Raw genomic sequence first — 27,742 nt, forward strand, 5'->3', positions numbered from 1 at the left:
AAAAATCTATGGATAGTTTCATGAGGGTTCACTTGTATATGACACTTTACTTGACTTTCATTGCTTTCAAAATTTATTTTATTTTGACTTTTGACAGTTTGGCTGTAATGTATCTTATTGTGTATATCTTTGGATTTCTCTTTTTTGGGATATTTTGGTCTTTCTGAATCTTGATTTCCATTTTCTTCCCATATTTGGGACATTTTTAGCTATTATTTATTTGAATAATATTCCTGGTCCTTTCTCTGTGCCTTCTCCGTTTGGAATCCCATAAGGCCTATGTTGGCCCACTTGAAGATGTTTCATGAGGTCCTTAAGCTTTCTTCATTCTTTTTACTCCTCTCACTGAGTAATCAACAATGACCTGTATTTGACTTAGTATTCCCGTCTTCAGCTCGATTTAGTCTGGTGTTGGAACTCTCTAGTGCATTTTTAGCTCCATTATATTTTCAGCTCCGTATTTTTTTTATCACTTATTAATATTTTCTGTTTATTGAAATTTCACTTTGTTCATGCTTTATTCTTCTGACCTTGGTGAGCATATTTTTGATGGTTAATCTCAATAGGCTGATTGGCAAATTATATATTTACATTTCATTAGGGTTACTTCCTGGAGATTTATCTTGTTCCTTTGCTTGGAACATATTTCTCTATATCTTCATTTTCCTTGACTCTCTGTGTTGGTGTTTGTACATTACCCAAAACAACCACCTTGCCAGTTTTCACTACTACCCTTTTAGAAGAAAAGACCCTCACCAATAATTGCAGCCAGATTCTGGAGAGCTCTCAAACCTATGTGTTAGTCCAACCTACTTTCTTTGTTCTTAGCAGCCTATAAATATCTAGAGTATGCTGGATCCCATCAGTGCTCAGAGAAAAGAGAAACAGATACCAGTTCCTTGGACAGCCCTCAGAGAAGACCCATTAGATGCTCTGTCTCTTTCCCTCTCTAGAGATAAACTGGGATCTGATATCTTAACCAGTTAGCTCTGCACTGAGCTAGGACAAGAGGCTTCAGCAATTGCTTGTGTGGTTGATTAAATGCTATCTTTTGTTTTTACTAGTTCCTAGGCCTTTCATGTTTCAGTTTTCTTTGATATACTAATGTAATGAAAGAACAGTTCTCTGGTTTCTCAAAAGAAATATAAGCACATTGGAAGGGTGATTTATCATTTGAATTTCATATCAGAAAGTTCAACTAGAGGATATAGAACTTGAGAGATAAAATATTTCAAAGTCTTTCCTTTCATTGATTTTGTTCATTATATTTGATAAAATACATATTAGATATCAATTGTCAGTCTCAGATGAGTCTAGTCAGCTTGATAATAGTATATTTTTGTTTCAGATTCTGACAAATGAGGTTTTATTATTATCAGAAGTTTCTCATGTTTTGGGGTGACTTTGTAGAAATTATAGAAGAAAGTTGAGAAGACTGCTTAAGGAACTGCTATCCAGATTATTTTTTAATATAGAAATTTACTTATAAATTATCTTGACAGTAAGTAAAATGGAGTAAGGTGGTATGAGATCAGAGGTATTGAAAAAAGCATTCTAGGCTATTAAATGTCTATATTGGCTTTAAATGGCCACTTCCAAGAGATAAAAAGATGCTAAGTATATAAGTATTTAGACCTCCATTATTTGCCTCACCTGGAGTGGCCTAATTTTATGTACTTCATATATTATACATTTGCATAAAGTTACATTGGAGAAAGGGTTTCACCACTTAAAGTTAAGAAAAATTTAAAGACAAAATATAGAGAAAATGTAGGCTAATGAGATTAAGGGAAAACTTAGTATATATCTCACTCCAATCATTTAATAACTCAGATATAAGGATAGATATCTACTACAAATGTAGGTTAAAAAATGTAGGAAATAAAAGGATGTATTGCAGTATATGATGAAGAATTGGTTCCATAAATTGTGAGTTATTGTTGCTATTACTTTTTTGAAATTATTTTGTTATCATTAATCTACAATTAAATGAAGAACATTATTTTTACTAGGCTCCCCCCTACACCAAGTCTCCCCCACACCCCATTACAGTCAATGTCCATCAGAGTAGTAAGATGCTGTAGAATCACTACTTGTCTTCTCTGTGTTGCACAGCCCTCCTCATGCCCCCCCTCCTACATTATACATGCTAATCATAAGGCCCCCTTTCTTTTTCCCCACCCTTATCCCTCCCTTCCCACCCGTCCTCCCCAATCCCTTTCCCTTTGATAACTGTTAGTCCATTCTTGGATTCTGTGATTGTGCTGCTGTTTTGTTCCTTCAGTTTTTCTTTGTTCTTATACTCCACATATGAGTGAAATCATTTGGTACTTGTCTTTCTCTGCTTGGCTTATTTCACTGAGCATAATACCCTCTAGCTCCATCCATGTTGTTGCAAATGGTAGGATTTGTTTTCTTCTTATGGCTGAATAATATTCCATTGTGTATATGTACCACATCTTCTTTATCCATTCATTTACTGATGGACATTTAGGTTGTTTCCATTTCTTGACTATTGTAAATAGTGCTGTGATAAACATAGGGGTGCATCTGTCTTTTTCAAACTGGGCTGCTGCATTCTTAGGGTAAATTCCTAGAAGTAGAATTCCTGAGTCAAATGGTATTTCTATTTTGAGCTTTTTGAGGAACCTCCATATTGCTTTCCATAATGATTGAATTAATTTACATTCCCACCAGTAGTGTAGGAGGTTCCCCTTCCTCCACAACCTCACCAACATTTGTTGTTGTTTGTCTTTTGGATGGTGGCTATCCTTACTGGTGTGAGGTGATATCTCATTGTGGTTTTAATTTGCATTTCTCTGATGACAAGCGATGTGGAGCATATTTTCATGTGTCTGTTGGCCATCTGAATTTCTTCTTTGGAGAACTGTCTGTTCAGGTCCTCTGCCCATTTTTTAATTGGATTATTTGCTTTTTGTTTGTTGAGATGCATGAGCTCTTTATATATTTGGATGTCAACTCTTTATCGGATCTGTCATTTATGAATATATTCTCTCATACTGTAGGGTACCTTTTTGTTCTATTGATGGTGCCCTTTGCTGTACAGAAGCTTTTCAGCTTGGTATAGTCCCACTTGTTCATTTTTGCTTTTGTTTCCCTTGCCCAGGGAGATATGTTCATGAAGAAGTTGTTCATGTTTATGTCCAAGAGATTTTTGCCTATGCTTTTTTCTAAGAGTTTGATGGTTTCATGACTTACATTCAGGTCTTTGATCCATTTCGAATTTACTTTTGTGTATGGGGTTAGACAGTGATCCAGTTTCATTCTCCTACATGTAGCTGTCCAGTTTTGCCAGCACCATCTGTTGAAGAGACTGTCATTTCCCCATTGTATGTCCATGGCTCCTTTATCATATATTAATTGACCATATATGTTTGGGTTAATGTCTGGAGTCTCTATTCTGTTCCACTGGTCTGTGGCTCTGTTCTTGCACCAGTACCAATTTGTCTTGATTACTATGTCTTTGTAGTAGAGCTTGAAGTTGAGGAGCGAGATCCCCCCCCACTTTATTCTTCCTTCTCAGGATTGCTTTGGCTATTCTACTATTACTTTTATTTCATGGCTATTTCATTTATTTGTAATTATAAATATGAACCCACTTTGTTTAGGCTTTGAGAATCAAAAAATGAAAAATCTCTGTTCTCAAATATGTAGCAATCTGATAAGGAGAAAAGTATATAAATATTTTAGTTATGATGAAATAATTATTGTATTAGGAGTAACAAATCTTCAGAAAGCATTTAATATGAATAAAATACATGAATCTTTTCATATATGAAATATGAGATTAATAGGAGTTTTCTATCTTAACAAGACAAGGGAGTATATTCCAGACAAAAAGAAATAATACATGCACACTCCAAGTGACAAGTTTTTATTAAGTTGTTATTGCTAAGATATAAAATGGATGATATGACATTAGACATATGGACAGTATGAAGTCACAAAATATATTAAGCAATATGCAGAATTTTTGTTTTCTCCTGTTAACTATAAGTAGACATTCAAGATTTATGAGGAGAGGCATATTATTATATGTTAATATAAATTAAGGAAAGCCCAGTTTTTAATTTTTTAATATTTTTAAATATTATTTTACTTTATTTTTTTCTGGATAAATTGCTAATAAAGAATGGTAAGGGTTGAATTAAATTATGTTGTTCCTACATTTATTTCCAAATACTCATACCATCTTTGGAGCAAATGTTGGGTTGTAGTTATAAATTATACTTACTTAAAATATGACTTAAACTTCTGCTTTAAAACCCAGTTTTATAACTGAGTTTTAAAATTTGTGGGATAGTATTTCTTATCCTTTAGAAATGTGTTTTAAGCTTTTGCTTTTAGAAATCAGTTCTGCACTTCAATTGTAAAGGTCATGGCACATTATTTAAAACCCCAAAGTGAATGTTTAAAAGCTGTGTGTCATTTGCCATTCAAAAAAAGGTTCTTTGACTCTCCATGGACTACAATCATAGTTTAATTCTTCCCCTTAATTTCTGATTACAGAGCTTTTGATATTCCTCAGAAATTCCCAAGTTTTTCATCTTGGAGAGACTTGTTAAGGTCTGTCCCTGAAAATCATTTTCAGCCTATGATATTAGAACTTGAGATGCCTATCAGAGGTATGATCTGCTCTATGGTGTCCTGAGAGGATTCCAGGTTAATCATATTATTAGTTATTCTATTGGAATAGAGATGGATCTTTGGACCTTAAGGACTGGTTTCAACCTGGAAAGGTTTTCTGGGTGATGATATATTATAGGTCATTTTGATGGAACCCATAAAACCTTTGAAAGAAGCAATATATTATGTGCTCATACATTTGCGTATTTTTCTGTGGATAGTTTTCATGATACTTTCAAAGGGAAATCCTACTCCTTCAATTGCTGTCAAAAATAAAAAGTTTAAGAACCACTACTTTTTATCAGAAGAATACCTTTCCTTCCTAATAATTCACAGAAAAAGCAGAGAACCACAATTTTTATCCCACAGGGGGCGATGCTATCAAGAAAAGAACCATTCTCTGGCCATACTAATTGCCATAACTGCAAACCTCTTTAGGTATTAAGAAATTGCTTTACTATGTATGTATATTATATTTAACACAGGTATTATTTATATAATTACCCACATACAATATTTTTAAAATTGGGAAAGTTACATGTGATATTCTACACAGAATTATTGTATGGGGAGTAAGAAATCTTCAGAAAGCCTTTAACATGAATAAAATATATGAATCTCATATGTGAAATATAGAGTACTATGGTCTAAAGGGTGGGTGAAATACATGATTTTTGCAATGACATTGGGCAATAATTTGAATGTAAAAGTATCAAAAATAGAGTGGAAAGGAACCAGGTTCATATATAACCTGTTTCTAACTTGAAATAGTTTAGTGGTTTACACTGAAATACATTCCTTTTTTGTGTTTCAGTATGCTAAAAACCTATCAAAGTCATAACTATTTTTATTACCAAAAATACTTTTGCCTAAGACATAATTTAAGTTTGATCTTATGAAGGCAGGAAAAATATCTTACTCTAATGACAATTACGTGTTTTTCTACTCTTGTTCTGATTGCAAAGTTTCGTTCTTTGTTCAAAGTAGTATTTCAACTTTAACCTCTTGATAAACAACCATGTTTATAACCAAGGAAAGCACATTGTATCAACAGTAACTAAATCCTTTTCTCTGGTTATCAAAATAGCATGCATTTTCATTTCCATATTTTCCCAAAGTATAAATATAAACTTTGGTTTACCAGGCCATAGCATCTTGTTTGTAAGTTGAGGTTTCTGGATTATAATCATTGTTAGAGGGGCAGTAGTAATAATAAAGGTAGTAAGTAAAATAGGCTTTGCTTTGAATTCCCAGTAGTAAGATCATTAGAAATATGAACTACTTTCTTCTCTAAGAAAGTCAGACAGACATGAGTCTTGTATTCTCTTTGATAGTCACAAAAATCATTTACTGAAAAATTTCAAAACTTACACCCTCTGGCCTTCTCTTTCTGCTGATTCTACCTGTTCCAAGGATGATGCCTTTCAAGGTTCAGTGTGCTCCTAACCTTAGCCTTTACTGCTCTGATTACAGTCTGACTGGATATTCACACTTAGTTCAGTAATGTTTCTTCTTCACTGATTCTGTCATTGAAGTTGACCTAGTCACTCCTAATGCAATTGATACTGACCAGTTTATGTTCATGTTCAATAGTTCTACTCTTGAAATATGTAATATAGCTAAAATATATATATATATCCTTTCACTCACAGTTTTTCAGAGTCTCAAGTTCTGTTATTTGCCTTGATCTTTCTTTTTTCTTCCTTAGCACCATTTAGCTCTAAAGGTGGGAAGAAAGAAATATTAATGGATCATATAAATTCATAGCCTCATGTGTAAAGGAACCCGCCTATGTTCAGCCAGGGTTGCTTTAAAAGCTAGGTCACCCTAAACTCTCTCTTCTTTCAGAGTGAGCTTTCTGCTCACCAGATATCTAATGGTGAGAGAGGTTAAATGATTGGTTTCCTGAACATTGGTTAAAAAGTTGTACTTTGAAGCAGACCATTCATATCAATTTGATAATCATTGCAATCAGGAATGGTCATTGGTTTTTATATAAATAGGACAACCTATTCACTACTCTTGGTGGTCTCTGAGTAGTCATGACTTGCCAAAACAGATTTATTTAGCCTTGAGGACTAGGAAGAGCCACCTTCTGGCTATCTTTGTATCACTGGCCTTAAAATCTTGTAAAATAATTCATTTTATGTTCTAGAAAACATTCATTTCTTCATAATTGACTCTTATATGGTAGCTCAAACTTAATGATCATGAATCTGAAATATATGTCATTCTGAGTAGCTATTGTCAGTAAAATGCAAAAAAAAAATCAATTACTCTTAATTTACTGGGGAAAAGGTGATGATATTATTCACCTTGTAAAAGTGAAGTGCTACTTTTTTATTCCTAATTATTAGAGGCTGTATTTAAAAAGTGCTGGCCTAGAAAAAATGCTGTTTCTTCATTAACTACTTTATTGATTTAAATATTATTGAAGTGTAAAATTAGTTTTAAGCCTCTTCAAATCCAAAATATTAGTGTGAATTTTAGAGACAATGTTCCCAATCATAAGATAAAAGAAAAAACTGAAAATCCCTTCTGGGTATTACTTATCCAAAATTATTTTGTGCAAAATAAAGTAAGTTCTGTAAAGAGAAGATATGTTGTTTTGTAGTTTTCTTTTCTTGCAAAATATAAGGTGTTGAAGTTGACCATCTGAATTCTCTTTTTAACTTATGTTCATGAAAACTGAAGAATTCCCAAATAAGACTTCCTCTTGAGTGACTTGTGACTAAATGGGAATTAAAGGGTTAAAAACTAAATACATTTCTTAATGCCTGTTTTGTTTATAGTGTTCCAAACATTTCTATAATTAAATTAGGCTATTATTGAATGTATCGTGACTTGTATTATTATTTCATTGTCATTTTTTGTTCTGAAAAAAAGAAAATTCTTCCTAAACTTTTTTTTAGCAAATACATATAAACCGTCTACTTACTTTCTTTTGAAACTTAGTAAGTGTTTTTGTATATAAAAAAGCAAATATCACAACCACCATAATTTTGGCAACATTTTCCCCTTGCAATAATAAATAAACATTTACACTTGAAAGAGAGAACTAAATCTCCTAAATGTCCTTTTTCATGTTTAAGCAACAGTTTTAATAACACATTTTTCTATGTGTGACACATACACTTCATATTTGGCCAAAATATTTATCAGTTTCTTGCTGATAAGAGGGAAGATGGGGATATAGCTTTTTATGAATATGAGGAATTCCATGTCATTTATTTTAAATGCTCAGACACTTTGCTCTCAATCTTATATTATTTCCTAGCCAAAAGGTTGACTACAGAAGTAAAAGCAACATCAACAGCATATTCAGTTGTGTGTAAAAGCTGTTTATTTTCTTTTGTGAGTATAGTCTCTCTGCTGGATGAACAAGCAGTCAGGCTTTAAAATTATGTTTTATTTCTGTTGCAGAGAATAGGTAAGTTGATAAGACTGATGATTTCTTTTTCATCAATCCCTAAAAACCATATGTATACATGTGTCATATATATGTATGTATATGTATCTTTCTCATCTCTGTCTGGAGTGAGAGAAAGATCTTAGATTAGATTTACTGGTGTATAATAAATAGTTAATGATTATTTGTTGAATTAGTAAATGTGGTACCAGTTTATCCTGTAATATTGTCCTATTTTCTTCACTGATCTATAAAGTATTACTAAATATTTTTACACATTCAGCAATTTCAGTTGATTGCTGAAAGATCAGAGACATGTGTGTTCTGTATTTTAAACTAATTGACACCTATTAGACATACATAAGACCTTTTGCTGTCTTATTAAAAGCCTTGGCATCATTGTTATTTTCAAATTTCTCTGAATTATTTTATTTTATTAGAAATCTAACAGTTTTCTATAGTGCACACTTGCCCTAATTGAACTTAATTGTATAGAAGATATTTGATGACTATTTATAATTCTAATAGTGTTTTGTGTAATCTACTCAAGGACTTGGTATAAGGAACAGAGGCAAACAGATTTTCAAAATTCCTAATTATCATAGTTTGGCTAAATTTTTGGGAATATATTAAAGATTTTCTTCATTTGGGTTTTAAATGAATATTCACTCATATTATATCCTAATATTTCAATAAAGGTTAGAGGTTAAACTCAGAAGTAGCAGACTGCTGACTTGAACAACTTAGTGGTTATGTACATATTATATGAAGATTGTTTTTAGATCAGTATGATTTTAGGATCAATACAATTGCTTTTAGGTCATAAAATTGAAAGGTACTGAAACGTTACCTAATTCAATTCTTTAATAAACTTTCTAATTTTATTCTTTCCTTGAACATATACAGCATGCAAAGAATTAAGCTAGGTGCTATGAAGGATACATGAGTACATTAGTCTCTAGGTGTATACAGTTGAATTGGGAGATAAAAACTACAAATGTGTAATTATAAAGGTGGTGGTTAAGTAAAAAATAATCTCAGAACGTATACAAATTATTTTCTTTGCATGTGATATACAAGTTATAATATATTCAAATGATCCCTTTTTTCCAGTTTTACTGAGAAATAATTGACATGTATCACTGTATAAGTTTAAGGTGTATAGCATGATAGTTCAACGTACATATATTATGAAATGATTACCACAATAGGGTTAACACGTATCATTCAAAAGATTCTTTTAAATCCTGACTTTGTCACTCACTGCTAATTTTTTAAAGCAAACTCATCTCCAATCTCTTCTGTCACTCTCCACAGAAAGGAGGAAAGAAAAGGCTGGGAATCTTAAGATTCATGCATATGCCTTCATTTTTTTCTCTTTATTCTAGACTTAAGTTAGAAAGCATTTTTTCTCTTTATTCTAGACTTAAGTTAAAATGTCTGAAATTTGAGAGGTAATGAAAATTTCCAGTTGGGCAATTAGTCATATAAAATAATTTAGAGGAAAAAGTAAATTTCAATTTGTAAAACTAAGTGCAGTGCATTTACCACTCTGATATATTTCATCAATAGGGAAGAAAAGATCCTTAGTTAACTAAAAAATGATTTAAAATCCATCAAGGAAATAAAAATATTTTTTGTCAACCAAAGAGTTTAACTTTGGAATTAGAATGGCAGTAGTTATGTCCAAAAAAAGGAGTAAGGGCAGTGGTCAGTAAGTCAATAAATATTTGCATCTTGAGACTCCAGGCCTTCTCCCAGTTTACTTCTAGAAGGTTGTAATCCAGGATTTTAACTTCCAGGGAGGAGAATGGAAGATTTTTCTCTGAGGAACAGATCACTCCTAAAGAGACAGCAAAAACAAAGGAAACTGACATCAAAGTTTTGTTAATGAAAAGGTGGAGCCATGTTTCCTGGAGGAAAGATTAGATTGACAAACCCAGCTATGCCCAGAGGGTTTCTAATCTTCTTGTGTTCTAATGTGTGGGGCAATAAAGGAATAGGTAGCAAAGATTTAAGTTCAATGTCTTTGATAAGGTAAAAGCAAAAAAAAGTGTGGGGGGAGAGAACATTTTTTGAGGATACATAGATCTTGCAAGAAGAAAACTTTAAATAACCCACATTAATGATTTTCAAACAGAACATTATGTTCATAACATGACAGTACTAAGTGGACTTTTATTCTGTGAAGAGTGCTTGCAAAGACTGAATGCTGTGACCCGAAATAATAAACATGCTGCCTCTTCCATTCTTTCCCCCAAACAATCCTCACTATCTGACCTTATCTATGATTCAGGTTGAACTGTATAAAATTACAAATTTTGTAGGTCACCAATGATTAAATATTGGCAATTTCAAATGGTTTGACCTAATATGATTCTCTGTTGTATATATTATACACTCTATCAGCCACTGTTCTCCTTGCCATTTTTTTTTTTTTTTTTTTGAGAGGGCATCTCTCATATTTATTGATCAAATGGTTGTTAACAACAATAAAATTCAGTATAGGGGGGTCAATGCTCAATGTACAATCATTAATCCATCTCAAGCCTAATTCTCGTCAGTCTCCAATCTTCTGAAGCATAACGAACAAGTTCTTACATGGTGAACGAATTCTTACAGAGTGAATAAATTCTTACATGGTGAACAGTACAAGGGCATTCATCACAGAAACTTTCGGTTTTGATCATGCAATATGACCTATAAACCATCAGGTCAAATATGAATATTCATTTGATTTTTGTACTTGATTTATATGTTGATCCCACATTTCTCCTATTATTATTATTATTTTTATTTTTAATAAAATGCTGAAGTGGTAGGTAGATGCAAGATAAAGGTAGAAAACATAGTTTAGTGCTGTAAGAAGGCAAATGTAGATGATCAGATGATCAGGTGTGTGCCTATGGACTAAGTATTAATCCAGGCTAGACAAGGGCAGCAAGACATCCATGGATGCAGAAGATTTCTCTCAAAGCAGGGGGGATGAGGTTCTGAGCCTCACCTCTGTTGATCCCCAAATTCTCACCTGATGGCCCCCCTGCGACTGTGCCTGTCTTAGGTTGTTGCTCCCTTGAGGAATCTTACCCGTCTCTGGCTAACCAATCATCTTCCGGGGCCATACAGGGAAATGTAAAGTTGGTAAGTGAGAGAGAAGCCATATTGTTTGCAAAGGTTAGCTTTTTACTTCTTTGCAGATTTATGCCCTGTGGCTTCTATGCCCAGCACTTGTCTCGAGGTATCTTTACCACCTGGAGGAATTATGATACTCGGTAAATTCGATATGAGGCACGAATTCTATTTAAGGTTTGTAATTAGGAAGGAAGAAGAAAAGCTATAGATGTAGCATATGAAGGAAACTTGGGAGGATTGATTATTTCTTTGACATATCTTCTTGTATAGTACCTTAAGTATGTATAGGTTTTAAACTACTAACTAATTTGCACACACATATTAACATAATAGGAATACGGTGACATAAACAAAGCAAATCTATAATTACCAGCCATCTCCAGTGAAGCCAAGAAAACCATTTAGGCACCCTAGGCATTTGTGAAAATTTATCTATGATATGATGGATATTTTCCAACTGTACTTGAACCATCAGACAAATTAAAGCAGCCCATTTCTGGGATCTGTTCACATCCCATATGTTCTTTTAACCATAGATAGTCTATAGTCATGAGATTTTGGGGTGCTACAACTTGCACCCCTCCCAACTCCTGGTTGAGTTCCAACAGTACAGATCCAGTCAAATTCGTTGTCTCACTGTATGCACATGCCAGCCTAGACATCTCCCTCCTCCTTCTTATGGCAAGTCCAGGAGACGGTGGGCTGGATGCAGCCACAACCGCAGCATCGTCCGGATCCCTGTGGAGGCTTTTTGATGATCATCCCCCGGCACGAGTCCTCCAGAGAGTGCTGATGCCGGAAGCTCCTCCTCATATCGTATCTTAGTTCATTTCCTGGGTATCCAAGCTAGGCCTTGATCTTCTGCGTAGAAACAAACAGACCCTTTGCCCACACTTTGACATGCCCTCTATACCACTGTGCAGAACTCATTGGAGGTCAGCACACAGTAACTGCTTTTTTTTTTTTTTTTTTAAATTAAGAGAAAGAAATATTATCAGAAAAGAGTACCTCCATAGCTGATCATCTGACACCCTTTAAGTGATCAACATTAAGGATATTTAAAGCATGCGTTGATCTTTGATTTACCAATAGTTTTATCCTGTTAAGGAGTAATCCCCCTTTTCTTTCTTTCTTTCTTTTTTTTTTTTAAATTTTTAATCTACACTTACCTGAAGAATACTATGTTTACTATGCTCTCCCCTATATCAGGTCCCCCCTAACAACCACATTACGGTTACTGTCCATCAGCTTAGCAAAATGTGGTAGAGTCACTACTTGTCCTCTCTGTGTTGTGCAGCCCACCCTCCCCTTTCTCCCTCCCCCCCATGCATGCTAATCTTAATACCCCCCTTTTTCTTCCCCCCCCTTATCCCTCCCTGCCCACCCATCCTCCCCAGTTCCTTTCCCTTTGGTACCTGTTAGTCCATTTTTGGGTTCTGTAATTCTGCTGCTGTTTTGTTCCTTCAGTTTTTCCTTTGTTCCTATACTCCTCAGATGAGTGAAATCATTTGGTATTTCTCTTTCTCCGCTTGGCTTATTTCACTGAGCATAATACTCTCCAGCTCCATCCATGTTGCTGCAAATGGTTGGATTTTTCCACTTCTTATGGCTGAGTAGTATTCCATTGTGTATATGTACCACATCTTCTTTATCCATTCATCTACAGATGGACATTTAGGTTGCTTCCAATTCTTGGCTATTGTAAATAGTGCTGCGATAAACATAGGAGTGCATCTGTCTTTCTCAAACTTGATTGCTGCGTTCTTAGGGTAAATTCCTAGGAGTGGAATTCCTGGGTCAAATGGTAGGTCTGTTTTGAGCATTTTGATGCACCTCCATACTGCTTTCCACAATGGTTGAACTAATTTACATTCCCACCAGCAGTGTAGGAGGGTTCCCCTTTCTCCACAGCCTTGCCAACATTTGTTGTTGTTTGTCTTTTGAATGGCAGCTATCCTTACTGGTGTGAGGTGATACCTCATTGTAGTTTTAATTTGCATTTCTCTGATAATTAGCGATGTGGAGCATCTTTTCATGTGTCTCTTGGCCATCTGTATTTCTTTTTTGGAGAACTGTCTGTTCAGTTCCTCTGCCCATTTTTTAATTGGGTTATTTGTTTTTTGTTTGTTGAGGCGTGTGAGCTCTTTATATATTCTGGACGTCAAGCCTTTATCAGATCTGTCATTTTCAAATATATTCTCCCATACTGTAGGGTTCTTTTTTGTTCTATTGATGGTGTCTTTCGCTGTACAGAAGCTTTTCAGCTTAATGTAGTCCCACTTGCTCATTTTTGCTGTTGTTTTCCTTGCCCGGGGAGATATGTTCAAGAAGAGATCACTCATGTTTATGTCTAAGAGGTTTTTGCCTATGTTTTTTTCCAAGAGTTTAATGGTTTCGTGACTTACATTCAGGTCTTTGATCCATTTTGAGTTTACCTTTGTATATGGGGTTAGACAATGGTCCAGTTTCATTCTCCTACATGTAGCTGTCCAGTTTTGCCAGCACCATCTGTTGAAGAGACTGTCATTTTGCCATTGTATGTCCATGGCTCCTTTATCAAATATTAATTGACCATATATGTTTGGGTTAATTTCTGGGGTCTCTAATCTGTTCCACTGGTCTGTGGCTCTGTTCTTGTGCCAGTACCAAATTGTCTTGATTACTATGGCTTTGTAGTAGAGCTTGAAGTTGGGGAGTGAGATCCCCCCTACTTTATTCTTCTTTTTCAGGATTGCTTTGGCTATTCGGGGTCTTTGGTGTTTCCATATGAATTTTTGAATTATTTGTTTCAATTCATTAAAAATGTTGCTGGTAATTTGAGAGGGATTGCATCAAATTTGTATATTGCTTTCGGCAGGATGGCCATTTTGACGATATTAATTCTTCCTAGCCATGAGCATGGGATGAGTTTCCATTTATTAGTGTCCCCTTTAATTTCTCTTAAGAGTGACTTGTAGTTTTCAGAGTATAAGTCTTTCACTTCCTTGGTTAGGTTTATTCCTAGGTATTTTATTCTTTTTGATGGAATGGTGAATGGAATTGTTTTCCTGATTTCTCTTTCTATTGATTCGTTGTTAGTGTATAGGAAAGCTATAGATTTCTGTGTGTTGATTTTGTATCCTGCAACTTTGCTGTATTCCGATATCAGTTCTAGTAGTTTTGGAGTGGAGTCTTTAGGGTTTTTTATGTACAGTATCATATCATCTGCAAATAGTGACAGTTTAACTTCTTCTTTACCAATCTGGATTCCTTGTATTTCTTTGTTTTGTCTGATTGCCGTGGCTAGGACCTCCAGTACTATGTTAAATAACAGTGGGGAGAGTGGGCATCCCTGTCTGGTTCCCGATCTCAGTGGAAATGCTTTCAGCTTCTCGCTGTTCAATATAATGCTGGCTGTGGGTTTATCATATATGGCCTTTATTATGTTGAGGTACTTGCCCTCTATTCCCATTTTGCTGAGAGTTTTTATCATGAATGGATGTTGAATTTTGTCAAATCCTTTTTCAGCATCTATGGAGATGATCATGTGTTTTTTGTCTTTCTTTTTGTTGATGTGGTGGATGATGTTGATGGATTTTCGAATGTTGTACCATCCTTGCATCCCTGGGATGAACCCCACTTGGTCATGGTGTATGATCCTTTTGATATACTGTTGAATTCTGTTTGCTAATATTTTATTGAGTATTTTTGCATCTACATTCATCAGGGATATTGGTCTGTAATTTTCTTTTTTGGTGGGGTCTTTTCCTGGTTTTGGTATTAGGGTGATGTTGGCTTCATAGAATGAGTTTGGGAGTATTCCCTCTTCTTCTATTTTGTGGAACACTTTAAGGAGAATGGGTATTATGTCTTCTCTGTGTGTCTGATAAAATTCCGAGGTAAATCCGTCCGGCCCCGGGGTTTTGTTCTTGGGTAGTTTTTTGATTACTGTTTCAATTTCTTTGCTTGTAATTGGTTTGTTTAACTTTTGTGTTTCTTCCTTGGTCAGTCTTGGGAGGTTGTATTTTTCTAGGAAGTTGTCCATTTCTTCTAGGTTTTCCAGCTTGTTGGCATATAGGTTTTCATAGTAGTCTTTAATAATTCTTTGTATTTCTGTGGAGTCTGTCGTGATTTTTCCATTCTCATTTCTGATTATGTTGATTTGTGTTGACTCTCTTTTTCTCTTAATAAGTTGGGCTAGAGGCTTATCTATTTTGTTTATTTTCTCAAAGAACCAGCTCTTGGTTTCGTTGATTTTTGCTATTGTTTTATTCTTCTCAATTTTGTTTATTTCTTCTCTGATCTTTATTATGTCCCTCCTTCTGCTGACTTTAGGCCTCCTTTGTTCTTCTTTTTCCAGTTTTAATAATTGTGATGTTAGACTATTCATTTGGGATTGTTCTTCCTTCTTCAAGTGTGCCTGGATTGCTATATACTTTCCTCTTAAGACTGCTTTCGCTGCATCCCACAGAAGTTGGGGCTTAGTGTTGTTGTTGTCATTTGTTTCTATATATTCCTTGATCTCTATTTTGATTTGTTCATTGATCCATTGATTATTTAGTAGCATGTTGTTAAGCCTCCATGTGTTTGTGAGCCTTTTTGTTTTCTTTGTAGAATTTATTTCTACTTTCATACCTTTGTGGTCTGAAAAATTGGTTGGTAGAATTTCAATATTGTGGAATTTACTGAGGCTCTTTTTTGAGCTAGTGTGTGGTCTATTCTGGAGAATGTTCCATGTGCACTTGAGAAGAATGTATATCCTGTTGCTTTTGGATGTAAAGTTCTATAGATGTCTATTAGGTCCATCTGTTCTAGTGTGTTGTTCAGTGCCTGTGTGTCTTTACTTATTTTCTGCCCGGTGGATCTATCCTTTGGGGTGAGTGGTGTGTTGAAGTCTCCTACAATGAATGCATTGCAGTCTATTTCCCTCTTTAGTTCTGTTAGTATTTGCTTCACATATGCTGGTGCTCCTGTATTGGGTGCATATATATTTAGAATGGTTATATCCTCTTGTTGGACTGAGCCCTTTATCATTATGTAGTGGCCTTCTTTATCTCTTGTTACTTTCTTTGTTTTGAAGTCTATTTTGTCTGATATTAGTACTGCAACCCCTGCTTTCTTCTCACTGCTGTTTGCCTGAAATATGTTTTTCCATCCCTTGACTTTTAGTCTATCCTTATCTTTGGGTTTAAGGTGAGTTTCTTGTAAGCAGCATATAGATGGGTCTTGCTTTTTTATCCATTCTATTACTCTATGTCTTTTGATTGGTGCATTAAGTCCATTTACATTTAGGGTGACTATTGAAAGATATGTACTTATTGCCATTGCAGGCTTTAGATTCGTGGTTACCAAAGGTTCAAGGTTAGCTTCTTTAGTATCTTACTGCCTAACTTAGCTCACTTATTGAGCTGTTATATACACTGTCTGGAGATTCTTTTCTTCTCTCCCTTCTTATTCCTCCTCCTCCATTCTTCATATGTTGTGTGTTTTGTTCTGTGCTCTTTTTAGGGGTGCTCCCATCTAGAGCAGTCCCTGTAGGATGCCCTGTAGAGGTGGTTTGTGGGAAGCAAATTCCCTCAGCTTTTGCTTGTCTGGGAATTGTTTAATCCCACCATCATATTTAAATGATAGTCGTGCTGGATACAGTATCCTTGGTTCAAGGCCCTTCTGTTTCATTGCATTAAGTATATCATGCCATTCTCTTCTGGCCTGTAGGGTTTCTGTTGAGAAGTCTGATGTTAGCCTGATTGGTTTTCCTTTATAGGTGACCTTTTTCTCTCTAGCTGCCTTTAAAACTCTTTCCTTGTCCTTGATCCTTGCCATTTTAATTATTATGTGTCTTGGTGTTGTCCTCCTTGGATCCTTTCTGTTGGGGGTTCTGTATAATTCCATGGTCTGTTCGATTATTTCCTCCCCCAGTTTGGGGAAGTTTTCAGCAATTATTTCTTCAAAGACACTTTCTATCCCTTTTCCTCTTTCTTCCTCTTCTGGTATCCCTATAATACGAATGTTTTTCCTTTTGTATTGGTCACATATTTCTCTTAGTGTTGTTTCATTCCTGGAGATCCTTTTATCTCTCTCTATGTCAGCTTCTATACGTTCCTGTTCTCTGGCTTCTATTCCTTCAATGGCCTCTTGCATCTTATCCATTCTGCTTATAAATCCTTCCAGGGATTGTTTCACTTCTGTGATCTCTTTCCTGACATCTGTGATCTCCTTCCGGACTTCATCCCACTGCTCTTGCATTTTTCTCTGCATCTCATCCCATTGCTCTTGCATTTTTTTCTGCATCTCTGTCAGCATGTTCATGATTTTTAATTTGAATTCTTTTTCAGGAGGACTAGTTAGGTCTGTCTCCTTCTCAGGTGTTGTCTCTGTGATCTTTGTCTGCCTGTAGTTTTGCCTTTTCATGGTGATAGAGATAGTTTGCAGAGCTGGTACAAGTGACCGCTGGAAGAGCTTCCCTTCTTGTTGGTTTGTAGCCTTTTCCTGGGAGAATAGCGACCTCTAGTGGCTTGTGCTGGGCAGCTGTGCGCTGACAGGGCTTCTGCTTCCTGCCCAGTTGCTTTGGGGTTTATCTCCGCTGTTGCTGTGGGCTTGGCCTGGCTGGGGATGTTCCTCCAAAATGGTGGAGCCCCGTTGGAGGGGAAGCAGCCAGGAGACTATTTATCTCCGTAAGGGGCCTCTGTGCTCCCTGCTGCTCTGGGGGTTAGAGTGCCCAGAGATCCCCAGATTCCCTGCCTCTGGTCTAAGTGACCTGTCCTGCCCCTTTAAGATTTCCAAAAAGCACTCTCCAAACCAAAACAACAACAGCAACAATGAGAGAGGAAACAGAAAGAAAGAGAAAAAAAAAAAGGAAAAAAAAGGAAAAAACAAGCGATTTTTTTTTTTTGTCCTCAGGTGCCGGTCCCAGGCAGCCGCTCACTGGTCCTGCTGCCCTGTCTCCCTAGCACCAGGGTCCCTGTCCTTTCAAGGCTTCCAAAAAGCACCCACCCACCGGTCCCGCAGGGAAGGAACGCTCAATATTCTTTGTCCTCAGGCACTGGTCCCACGCACCCGCTCACCAGTCCCGCTGCCCTGCCTCCCTAGCACCGGGGTCCCTGTCCCTTCAAGGCTTCCAAAAAGCACTCGGCAAAAAGAGAGAAAAAAAAGGGGAAAAACGCGCGATTTCTTCCGTCCTCAGGTTCTGGTCTCAGGCACCCACCCACCGGTCCCACAGGGTAAAATGCGGGATATTCTTTGTCCTCAGGTGCCGGTCCCAGGCACCCGCTCACCAGTCCCGCCGCCCTGCCTCCCTAGCACCGGGGTCCCTGTCCCTTTTAGGCTTCCAAAAAGCACTCGCAGAAAAGAGAAAAAAAAAAGGGGAAAAACGCGCGATTTCCTCTGTCCTCAAGTGCCGGTCTCAGGCACCCGCCCACCGGTCCCGCAGGGAAAAACGGGGGATATTCTTTGTCCTCAGGCGCCGGTCCCAGCCACCCGCTCACCAGTCCCGCCACCGTGCCTCCCTAGCACTGGGGTCCCCGTCCCTTCAAGGCTTCCAAAAAGCGCTCGCCAAAAAGAGAAAAAAAAAAAGGGGGAAAAACGCGCGACCTCCTCCGTCCTCAGGCACCGGTCTCAGGCACCCGCCCCCCGGTCTCGCAGGGAGAAACGCGGGATATTCTTTGTCCTCTGGCGCCATTCCCAGGCACCTCCTCAGCGGTCCCGCCACCCTGCCTCCCCAGCAACGGGGGCCCGTCCCTCTAAGGCTTCGAGAAAGCGCTCGCCAAAAAAAAAAAAACCGCTCCGGTTTCTCTCCACCCGCCGTGAGCCGGGGGGAGGGGCGCTCGGGTCCCGCCGGGCTGGGGCTTGTATCTTACCCCCTTCACAAGGCGCTGGGTTCTTGCAGGTGTGGATGTGGTCTGGATGTTGTCCTGTGTCCTGTGGTCTCTATTTTAGGAAGATTTTTCTTTGTTATATTTTCATAGCTCTATGTGTTTTTGGGAGGAGATTTCCACTGCTCTACTCACGCCGCCATCCTGGCTCCGCCTGTCCTTGCCATTTTTAAAAAATATATAGATTTTAGTTTTCAGAGCAGATTCAGGTTTACAGAAAAATTTGCTCCAAGTACAGGAAGTTCCCATATAATGTTCCCCACCTGTGCACACAATTTCTGCTATTATTAGCATCTTGCATATAAGGTACATTTGTTTTAACTGATGAACCAATATTAATACATTTTTATTAACTATAGTCCATAATTTACATCAGTGTTCAGTCTTTGTGTTGTACAGTTCTGTGGGTTTTTACAAATGCATAATGTGCTGTTCCTGCCAGTACAGTATCATACAGAATAGTTTAACAGCCCTTTAAAAAGCCCTGTGCTCCACCTGTTCATCCAGGTTATTATTATTTTTGTGTGTTGAGGCATATGAGTTCCTTATATATTTTGGATGTTAACCCCTTATCATATAAATAATTAATGAATATATTCTCCCATGCTGTAGGTTGCCTTTTTGTTCTGCTTATGGTGTTCTTGCTGTGCAGAGGCTTTTTAGTTTGATGTAGTCCCACTTGTTCATTTTTTATTTTGTTTCAATTGTCTGAGGAGATGTGTCCATGAAAAAATTGCTCATGCTTATGTTCAAGAGATTTTTGCCTATGTTTTCTTCTAAGAGCTTTATGGTTTCATGACTAATATTTAGGTCTTTAATCCATTTTGAGTTTACTTTTGTGTATGGAGTTAGTAATCCAGTTTCATTCTCTTGCATGTGTCTGTCCAGTTTTCCCAATACCAGTTATTGAAGAGACTGTCTTTTCCCCATTGTATAGTCTTGCCTCCTTTGTCATATGTTGTTTGACCATATATGTTGTGAGTTTATTTCTGGGATCTCTGCTCAGTTCCACTGATCTATGTATCTGTTCTTGTGCCAGTACCATGCCATTTTGATTACTGTAACTGCAGCATAACTTGAAGTCAGAGAACATGATACCCTCAGCTTTGTTGTTCTTTCTCATTTGCTTTGGTTATTTGGGGTCTTTGAGGTTCCATATACATTTTAGGATTATTTTCTCTAGTTCACTGAAAAGTGCCATTGTACCTTATCTTCTTTATCTGTTTATCTATCCATGGAGACTTAGGTTGATTCTATATTTTGGCTATTGAAAATAATGCTTCAGTAAACATAGGGGTGCATGTATCTTTTGAATTTGTTTTCTTCAGGTAGATTCCAAAAAGTATAATTACTGGGTTGTATGGTATTCCTATTTTTAATTTTTTGAGGAACCTCCATACTGTTTTCAACAGTGACTGTTCTAATTTTCATTCCCACTAAGATTGTACAAGAGTTCCCTTTTCTCCACATCCTCTTCAAGTTCATCTTTTGTCTTTTTGATCCTAGCCATTCTGATTGGTACGAGGTGATATCTCATTACTGTTTTGATTTACATTTCCCTGATGATTAGTGATGTTGAGTTTCTGAAAAACTAAATATAATTTTATATTTCTTCATAAATAAAGGATGTTCAAGATATTTTCCATTTGTCAATTCATGGTGATGTGAGATGTTAATCACTCAGTCTTTCATAATCCTGACTCTTTTGAACACATTCTTTTATAAATGGAATATTCTTTGAACTAGGATGTCTTTTGGATACCTGGTAGAGAGTTTAGTATGACCTATATAATTTGTGAAATGTGGTAAAATGAACTTTCCGCATTTAACACTAACCTGTAGGACAAAATGCATAGAGTAGACAAATATCTGCATTATAAAGACATTGAAGATTTGAGTCAGAACATTTTCTGTAGTACTGTATGACCAAATGTAATACTATGAGTGGTCATTTAGAACAGTAACATTTGACTCAAATGGTTCTTGACTTCGTAGTTGCTTGATTCAAATTAGGAAGTTGACTGTCAGTACAACCAGTGCTATTTGCAGATACTAAGACGGTGCTGCAGATCACTTAGAGATTGTATTGTGATATCCCAAAAGAAATGAAACAAGAATGCAAACAAAATAAATACATTGAATAAATATCATAATATTATAGCAACTCTGCCATACCTAGAAATTTATTTTTAATAATTCTATATCAGGCTGTTTCAATATATAGCTTGATTTTCTAAAATGAAGATGACAATTAGTAAAGGCCTGGCTTCTGATTTGATTTTTTTTTAAGTTATGCCTTCTGTAAAGTACTGAATTATTTATGTCACTAGAAATAGGGAAAAGGGATTATGTTATCATTTTCCATACAAATACAGATTTTAAAACTTAAATCCTCAAAACAAACAAACAAGAAAGAAACAGACCCATAAATACTGACAGCAGACTATTGGTTACCATAGGGGAGGGGCCTGGGGAGATGCATGTAATAGGTGAGGAGGATGAAGAGGTAAAAACATCGAATTATAAAATAAGTTAGTCATAGGAATGGAACTACAACATAGAGAATATTACCAGTAATATTGTAGTATCTTGTTATGGTAACAAGGATAACTATACATGCCATAGAGAGCATTTAGTAATATATGTAATTATAGAGTCAGTGTGTTGTACATCTGAAACCAATATTATAATATTGTTTATCAGCTATATTCCAATAAAAAAAGAAAGAAAAATTACACGGTTAAAAAATAAACTTAAATCCTAAACTTAGAATACCAATGTATAAATATCCAGAGAACCTAATGACATTGGGCACACTTAACTCAAAAATACAAAATTTACTGTATTCTGAGAAGCTGAAGTGATTATAAAATCAAGCTTCTCTGATCCCCACTATAGCATATAATTTCTTATAAATGTTATTTTTTGCACTGGCTAGAATACTTGCTGAAACATTTTACTAAGTTCCCTTCTCTTCTTTCTATATAGGACATAAAATGAACCTATTCACATAAAAGGTCAGAGCTACTCCTCAATTCCACATTCTATATATTATGTAAAACTTATTTTTTCTAGTTAAGGATGGTCATTTTCTCAGACCTTCTCATTTCCCTTTTACTTTCCTCAGCAATTATGGGTTTCTCTTGGGATCTGTATTTCCCCAGGAAACATAATTACATAATTGTAGTAGTTAACTATATTACTACATATGCAGAGACAAATAGGAAATAACCAACTTTAATTGAAATGTAGATGCCAACATCCTAACAATAGGTAATGCAAATATATGCTTGAGCAAAATCACAGATTCAAGGTATTTATGAATTCTTAAAGTAGTTGAAACTTTATAAGGTAAATTCATTAAGGCCACATTCCTATTGTGGTTATTATTACAGTTACTGTCTGTTAGCTCCATGCAAGATGATCTTGGAGGTGGGGAAGGCATAAAGGGAAAGCTATATATATATTCTATCTTGTTATTATTGAGATATATTTGTAGGGAGCATAGTCTAGTCCATAGGAGTTCACCTTTTCTGATAAGGCACATACAGGAGCTCTACCTGGCTCTTCTGCTCACTCTCCACTTTGATCATATCCAGAGAATCTGAGAACTGTGGCCTTGATTCCTCATCTTTAAAAATGGGGATGACAATAGGATCTATTTAATAGGATATTTTGAGGGTTATGAAAAAAGTATGTATAATGCCTGGCACATAGTAAGTGCTGGTTATACTATTTATAGTTTGTTTTTTTAGATCAGGTTCCATTTAAAAAACAAGACATTTTTTATCTGTAATCTAATCTACTAGTAAATATTTAATTTGGATTCTGTTGTACTTGCATATAAATCATTTCAAAATGTGTTTACTCACAGATGTTATTCTTCTTAAGTAGATCTTTCTTTAGTTTCTCTTCTCTGTGTTAGCAAAGAAATCTTTAGTGTACAGTTGCTAATTCTATATATTCATTACTGGCATGATTTCATAGTGACTCCAATTAGAAAATGGAGAAAAAAGGATTTAATTCTAAATAAGAGTTCTAAATTATGTGTTAAATATCAATGATTAAAATGAACTCTGGATATTTTTGTTGAGGTATATAGTCCCAGCAATGTCTAGCATTTTCAATTACTTTTTTTTCTCCCAGTATATTCACACATAAATCATAATGTCTACCAAAGAAAAAAGGGAAGAAACAGTTACATAATTTTTTTCTCAAAGGATGACATCTAATGGTGTATATATTGATCCTTTAGGAAATTTTATATGTACACTTTAATGAGAATTAAAACAACCTTTAATCTTCAAAATGCCCATGTTGCTTAGGAGTAGGTTCAACTGTAAATAAAACTCAAAACAATATAGAAGTGTATTCCTCTTATGTAAAAGAGGTAGGCAGTTTAGGACTCATATACATAGAGGTTCCATGAAATCATCAGGAACATGGGCCTCAACCAGCTTACCACTTCGCCACCCTGGCCATGTGGCCTTTACCCTCTGGGTAAACAGGGCTATTCCATACATCCCTTCTAAGTTCTGTGTACCAGAGGGAGGGGAAGGAAGGGCCCCTCTCATTTTAAAGGAAGTATCCCCATATTGCCATAAAAAGTTCCTTTTTTAGTTGGATAACAATTCTCTTTCCTTCTTAATAGCTAGTATTTATGGATACATGACTACATGCAGCTGTAAGGGGCCCAGCTAAAAATTGGGATATGGAAACAAATTTGCAGTCTCTGCACGCTGTCTTTTGAAGAATACAGGTATGTACTCAAAAGTGTTAAAGGCAAGTATTAAATCTGGCTTTGTAAATGATAGAAAATTGGTCAGGCCTTTACAACCTAGTTATCATTTGTTTTTTCATGATTAAATTGTTACAATAGCTATAATTGGTTCTGCATCATCTGCTAAGAAAATGGTAGAGTTATTAAAAAACAGTAAATGTCATGTCATACTACTCAACTGTTCAATACATCAAACCATTTATAGTTCCTTTAAAGCATTTTTACTAAGTAGGAAACAATCTTCAGTTGCAAGGAACATTTTATGGTTTATGAGCAGACAGTGCCTGACTGTCCGTTAGTATGGCTCTAGGACAATATTTATATTGACTAAAATGCTTCAGTAATTGACTTTCAAGTAAAAAAAAAAATACTTTATACTTTTAGCTTTGAAAAAAAAAATCTGGAAAACTACTAATCTAAATTTGTTAAGGATATAAATCGAAAAAGCTATCTAATTCAGAAAGTTGTTCATATGAGTAATTTTCTCCTTATTCCAAGTAGCCTCTTCCTGCTTTCCAATGAAACTACTAAGATATGAGAGAAATCATGAAGGAATTTGAACATGCAGGTTTTGTCTGTTCTGGTTATGAGGGAAACAAGTCTTGCCTCTGCTGTAGGATTCAGGAAGCTTGTAGCAATACAGCTAAAAATTTAACTTTAATGAATTTATTAAGTCATAGGGTTTTAAAATTTGTGGAAACCTTTGATAATACAGCCTCCAATGCTGGCATTTTATAGTTGAGGTGCTAAGGTCTTGAAAGCTGAAGTGACTTGACAAGGTCACCCTGATGAGTTAGTGGCCGCGCTGAAACCAGAACTAGGGTTTTCTTGACTTCTAATCTAGTGCGTTCTCTCCCTTCCCCTTTCCTCCCTCCTCTCCTCCTGCCTCTTTCCTTCCTTCCTTCCTCTCTTCCTTTGTTCCTCTGCTTCCCTTTTTTCTTTCCTCTGCTTTCCATATTTATTAGTATTAGCATTATAAATATTTGTGTATTATACACATATAGGTTCAGATGTAGAAAATGATAATCAATTTGTTTTGGCAAAAAATAATTTGATAAAGAAAACAAGGTGCTTCTAACATTGTTGGAAAATTGGGTGATGGAAACTCCAAGCAGGGCTTCCATAAACAGTGTTCCTAACAGTCCAGCAGAGAAGCTGAGGAGGGTACACACATTTCTCTTCATATCCTGAAAGCTAGTGACTGGAGTGCCAGTGGATAAGCTGCACTAACTCCGTAACTGCCAATTGACATGCGTAAAGCTACTGCATGGACCTTAGAATATTGCAGCATAAAAATCCTTTTATCAACTGTGTTTGCTAGCAGAGCTAAGCAAACAATCACGGCCTCCACTTCAACATTCCTACCATCCCTACATGTGTGCATTTAATTGCTAGGACCTAATCTACATCCAGAACCCCAACTGTAAAGAAGTCTGATAGATAGATGTTGTCTTTAAGTTTTCAGTCTCAATAGCGCAAAGAAGCTACCTCAGAAGTTACTTGGAAGGAAACAGTTTTATGAAACATACACAGCATAACAAATACTGCTGTGGCTTCGACTGGAGAGTTTCTCTTATTCTTGGTGAACTCAGGAGATTGCACTTCCCAAGAGTGCAGGCAAGTGCAACCTAATGTGGAATACATTGCTTTAAAGTCTAAAGAGGCCCACCAAGGTGTGTGTCTCTCAATGACAGGGATACAGAGGTTTTTTTTTTTTTTTTACTTTTTCTTTGACTACCAGGCCAGTGGAGCCCCAGAGCTTTTATAAATGCAGCAGGCCTTGAATTTTCACCAGGTTGTTCCTGGGCTTGCAAACATAATTAATTCATAAAATCATGGAAACTCAGAGTTCATAGAAACCTTGGAGTATGTATATTTCAGTGCTATCAATTGCTTAGGTCGTAATGATTAGTTAGTGACAGTGCTAAGGGTGAAACTAAAGGCTTTGTTCTAATTTAACCTAATGCTCTCTGTTGCATCCTGTTTCCCCCTAAGTGTATTGTCATCATTAATATATTGAGGATTTGGTTGTCTGTAGCATTTCAATTTCAGGATTTATATCGAAAGTATTGGAAGAATATGTTTCAAATATGAGAATGAATGAAGAGCTGCTTTGGTTAATCTGTTCGTACTGGCAATAGGTCATCAGAAGCAGTGAAGTGCTGTACAGCTGAAGGCAGACTATGGTAAAAGGACAGAATTGATCATTTGATGTTAGGGAAAGTTGAGTGTTCAGTCATCTGAACTCTGGACATGCTTAGGATATTGACTGCAGAGGATTCAGTACCATTCTTTCATTTTGCTTCTCTGGGTAAAGTGTGAAAAACATTTTGGGCTCCAGAAAATTGTATGTGGAATAAACATATCCAAGCAAAATATGACTATTGATAGTAGTTTGGGCTATTTTGACCAATTTACTGCTATATTAATATTAGCTTTCCATAATAACCAACTAGAGTTCTAATTTCCTGTGTTCTGAATATTATGTCACATTTTGAATATCTCTAATCCCTATACATTTCCTAAATTTCTACTTCTTCCCCATCCTTTCCTCTCTTCTTTCTTCTCTTTTTTCATTACCAATTCTTTAAAAAAAGAAAAATTTCGTGACCTTCTGTTATATGAATGAATGACCCTACCACTGTGTACAACTGAGGATGTGAAACATTAAGGCACTTCAGTCTTGTAAAAGTGACAGGACCTATCCTAGCAAAGACGAGTTAACATTTAAAAAAAAGAAAATGGTACGAATGACAAGCATTAGAGAAGATCAGAGAAGGGGGATACGAGTGTGTGGGTAAATCAATTAATAGAAACTTCCAAGAGAAATTTCTGTTTCAGCCTAGACTTGAAGGATTTAATCAGGATTCATTATAATATGCATAAATTGTGCTAAACCCTTTGGGCTATTGTTAGATTCATATGGATATTTTGAAAAAATTTGTGATAAACTACTTGACATTTTTAGTTTATGATAAACTAAATCGTCTTTTGAAGCAAATTTAAATTTTAAACACAAAATGAGAAATCTCATTCAGATGATATAAACCAATTACAAAAATATGCACTTAAAATAGGTGTGTGTATATATATATATGACAAAATGCCAGGAATGTTTTATATACTACAGTACAGTGATAGGATGTGATAAAAAAAATCATGTATGTTTCTGCCTTTTAATTCTTTTCATACTTAGTAAAGAAAAACAATATAAAACCTTACATTCCTTGCACTCCTATGTTTATCACAGCATTATTTACAATAGCCAAGAAATGGAAGCAACCTAAGTATCCAAAGTAGATGAATGGATAAAGAAGATGTGGTACATACATATATATACATGGCTGAAAGATTCAGCCATAAGAAGAAAACAAATCCTACCATTTGCAACAACATGGATGGAGCTAGAGGGTATTATGCTCAGTAAAATTGCCAGGCAGAGAAAGGCAAGTATCAAATGATTTCACTTATCTGTGGAGTATAAGAACAAAGAAAAAACTGGAGGAACAAAACAGCAGCAGACTCACAGAACCCAAGAATGGATTAACAGTTACCAAGGGGAAAGGGACTGGGGAGGATGGGTGGGAAGGGAGGGATAAGGGGGAAAATGGGGCATTACAATTAGCACATGGGACACAGAAAAGGCAGTATATACAGCAAAGACAAGTAATGATTCTATAGCATCTTACTACGCTGATGGACAGTGACTGTAAGGGGTATGTGGGGGGGACGTGATAATGGGGGGAGTCTAGTAACCATAATGTTGTTCAAGTAATTGTACATTAATGATATAAAAATAAAAAATTGAAAAAAAACACCTCATATTCTTTAATTTAATCCTGGTAGAAAATATAACTGACGCCAGAGGCTGTGAGCCTCAGTTGACAGTTTAATGAAGACTCTTGAAATAATGGGAGACTCTGG

The 27,742-nt window shown here is 36.0% G+C and overlaps 1 protein-coding gene across 1 annotated transcript in view; it reads left to right on the top strand.

Annotated features, from left to right (window-relative positions):
• The window catches only part of STPG2 (sperm tail PG-rich repeat containing 2), a 376,556-nt gene extending 349,190 nt beyond the window's left edge, over positions 1–27,366 (top strand). The window contains exons 13-14 of the mRNA XM_073237276.1: positions 23,690–23,797; positions 27,069–27,366. The gene's annotated coding sequence lies outside the window, so the exon portion shown is untranslated. The remainder of the gene's footprint in view (positions 1–23,689; positions 23,798–27,068) is intronic.
• The last annotated feature ends 376 nt before the right edge of the window (positions 27,367–27,742 follow it).

Source organism: Manis javanica, chromosome 5, assembly GCF_040802235.1.
Source record: "Manis javanica isolate MJ-LG chromosome 5, MJ_LKY, whole genome shotgun sequence".
Taxonomy (NCBI): Eukaryota; Metazoa; Chordata; class Mammalia; order Pholidota; family Manidae; genus Manis; species Manis javanica.